General features: G+C 41.6%; 1 non-coding gene across 1 annotated transcript; it reads right to left on the reverse strand.

The window, feature by feature from the left end:
- Window positions 1–743: 743 nt before the first annotated feature.
- LOC141624815 (small nucleolar RNA R71) lies at window positions 744–850 on the reverse strand. The gene has a single exon (XR_012534618.1). It is a non-coding gene; the product is annotated as a small nucleolar RNA R71 (small nucleolar RNA).
- Between the last annotated feature and the right edge of the window lie 2,789 nt (window positions 851–3,639).

A 3,639-nucleotide genomic window follows, 5' to 3' on the forward strand; every position in this document is an offset into this window, starting at 1 on the left:
GTGCGATAGCCTATAAAATTTTGGCGCCGTTACCGGGGAGCACGGTTTTATTGCGTTTTGATTTGTCTATTTTTATCTTGTTTTCCTTTGTCTTGAGGCACACTTGTTCCTTGAGACTGTTACTTATCATTTTCCTAGAAATTGTTGTCTTATGCCCAGGTCCTCTCGTAATGGAGAATTACTTTCACCGGATTCTGATCCCGAGAAAACCTTTAGGAGAAGACGACGTTTTTGGAAGGAAGTGAAAGAAGCCGCTTCTCCCGCACAACTTGAAAGTGCTATAAAGTCTTACTTAGACGATCTAAAAGTTCTTGAAGAGGAGGAGGTTTCAAGTTCATCATCTCCACCACCACCACCATCTTCTACTAAAAAGATGGTGAAACTTTCCGATCACTCAAACCCACCGCGGCCATGCTTCCGGCCGGTATCACAACCACTCAAATTACCGCGCCGGAATTCGAGATCAAACCGGCTTTCATTAGCCTTGTGGAGAGGAAGCAATTTGGGGGAAGTCCTTTGGAGGATCCCAATTTGCATGTGCAAAATTTCTGTGATTATTGCTCCATGATCTGTCAAATGAGCGTCACTCAAGCCCAAATAAGGGAAATACTTTTCCCTTTCTCTTTGAAGGACAAGGCCAAGCTTTGGATCAATAGCCTTGACCGCACCGTAATGGAATCAACAATTGGGAGACATTGACTCTTGCTTTCTATCAAAAGTTTTTTCCACCGGAGAAAACTCAAACTTTGAGGAGCCAAATCACCGGATTCCGTCAACAAGCTCTTGAGAGCTTATATGAAGCTTGGCAGAGGTACAAGGAGCTACAAAGGCAATGCCCACATCATGGGCTAGATGATTGATTTCTAGCTATAACATTCTACAATGGATGTTGTGCCGAGTCTCGAAGGATTCTTGATTCCGCCAACAATGGGCGGTTTGATCAAATTGACACCGACCTTGATCATGCCACGATCGAATCTATGGCGGTCCATGATGCATAATATGTCAATTCCCGAAGTGTACCACTCAAAGGTAAAGAAGAATCCTCCAACAACTCCATCTTTCTAGCTCAAATTGCCTTACTCCAACAACAATTGGCGGAAAGAGATGCTAAAGATTCCCTTCAACAACTCAATGTCGTGTCTTCAACAAGTCAAATCATTGTTTGTGATGGTTGCGGAGGTGCGGGTCGTTACGCCGCTCATTGCCAAGCTCCTATTGAAGAGGTAAATGCGTTTCAAGCTTTTAGACAAAGTTCTTATCCACCGGGTACATTTTCAAACACATATAATCCAAATACAAGATTTCACCCGAACTTGTCTTATACTAGCAACAATGTGCTTAATCCTCAATCTCAACCCCCACCACAACAAATGCCTATGTCCCTCAACAACAAAAGTATAATCCTCCACCGGGTTATCAAAATCAACAAAGGCCACCTCCACAAACTACCAACAAGGGCCCCCACCACAAAATGCCCAACAAAACAACCAGGAGGAGGTAAACTTGAGGGCTTGATAGTCCAAATGTAAAGGGAATTATTGGCTCAAATTCAAAAGAATGATCAAGCTCATTGTGTCGCGGTCAAAATGTTGGAGCAACAAGTGGCTCAATTAGCCGCTTCTAGCTCTCAAACGAAGACCGGCCAACTACCACCCCAAGGTACGCAACCACACGAGACCGTTAATTCTATTTCCTTGAGAAGTGGTATGAGGTATAATGGGCCATCCATGACTTTGGATGACGAGGTGGTTGTTAAAAAGGCCAAGTTTGGGGGAAATGACAAAAAAAAGTCTAGTGAAGAGCCTCTTGTTAAGGATCGTGTACCATTTCCTCATCGGTTATTGATGCTAAAGATAAAGAGCAAGCTTGATACCAAAGATGTTGAGCCCCCTAATGCCTAAAGAAAGTGACAAGGTAATTGTTGAAGAAGTCGCTCCCAATGCTAAGGAGAGTGATGTTGTTTCAAAGAAGGTGGATGTTCCCAATGAGAATAAGAAAATGGAAGTGAAAGATGTGGAGGATGCTCCTCCAAAGGAAGTTTTTCAAGTACCGTTTCCCCATCGTCTAGCAAAGCACAAGGAGGAAGGTAAGTTTGGTAAGTTTTTGGAAGTTTGTAAGAATTTGCAAGTCACCGTCCCATTTATTGAATTGCTTACCCAAGTCCCTTCTTACGCAAAGTTTATGAAGGAAATTCTCTCAAAGAAGCGATCCTTCAATGAGGTTGAGACCATTGCCTTCACCGAAGAGTGTAGTGCACTCTTACAAAACAAGTCTCCTCCGAAACTTAAGGACCCCGGTAGCTATTCTATTCCTTGCACTATAGGCACATATAAAATCGATAAGGCCCTTTGCGACCTAGGTGCTAGTGTAAGTGTCATGCTTTATTCAATTTGTGAAAAACTTAACATGGGTGCTTTAAAATACACAAGTATCACATTGCAAATGGCGGATCGTTCTTTAAAGCGACCTTTAGGTGTCTTAGAAGATGTACCCGTCAAAATTGGTAAGTTTTTCATACCCGTTGACTTCCTCATACTTGATATGGCCGAGGAGTCGAGGACTCACAAACCCCAATTATATTGGGTAGGCCATTTTTACGCACCGCGGGTGCACTAATTGATGTGAAAAATGGGAGGTTGACGTTAGAAGTGGGTGATGACCGGGTTTCCTTTAACAAGAACAACACCATTAGAAGCCCAATGTTGCAAGAGTCTTGTTATTTACTTAGCACTGTAGACTCTTCTCATGCCTCTACTACACTTGGCTCCTTACTTGTGGATCCGTTGGAGGAAGATATTGGTGTTGTTTGTTTTGTAAGTGACGATGCTAAGGGCACTATTTCAAAGAGTGCCAAAAAGAAAGGGAAATTTTATTTGAAAATTTTCAAATGGTTGCGGAATGCAAAAGGAGCTATGAAATGGAGCTTGGTTGGTGGCAAACTCAATGACAAAACTTGATCAAATAGCTTCTCACGTCGTGCGGGACGTTAAACCAGCGCTTCTTGGGAGGCAACCCAAGCTTTTTATTTGCTATTATTTATTTGTGTTTTTATTTTTCTGCAATTTATTGTTTTACGTAGATTAGTAATAAAATACTCGACTTGACGATGTTTCTTTTTGTGATTTTTAGGTGAAAATGAAGAAAGGAGGTTTAGAAGAGAATCTGGCACGCTTCCCCATGCAAGAACCCCGTTCGGGGACGTGGTTTTCAAGAAACGGAATGTAATTAAAAAGTAATACGGAAGAAAGTCAAAAAGCGAAGAATGCATCAACCCCGATCGGGGTTGCCAGCCCCGATCGGGGTCGTGGTTTCGTGTTTTGTTGGCAGCTTTATACGGGTAAGTAAAAAAAAAAGGATAAAATTCATTCTATCATACTCAAACCCGACGGTACCTATTTCTCCCTTCTCTCTATCATTTTTCTTCATTTCTTCACCTACAATCACAAGGAACGTCACTTTCTTCATCAATTTTGCAAGAATCAATCAACCATTAACATCAATAGGTAAGTTTTCTTCCCTTTTCTCTTTAATTTCATCCATTTCAGTCAATTAAATCGAATTATGCAAACCCTAACTCAATTTGGGGGAATTTGATTTTGTGCTTCTTAGTACTAGAAATTGATTGTAGAATGCTTT

Source organism: Silene latifolia, chromosome X (assembly GCF_048544455.1).
Source record: "Silene latifolia isolate original U9 population chromosome X, ASM4854445v1, whole genome shotgun sequence".
Taxonomy (NCBI): domain Eukaryota; kingdom Viridiplantae; phylum Streptophyta; class Magnoliopsida; order Caryophyllales; family Caryophyllaceae; genus Silene; species Silene latifolia.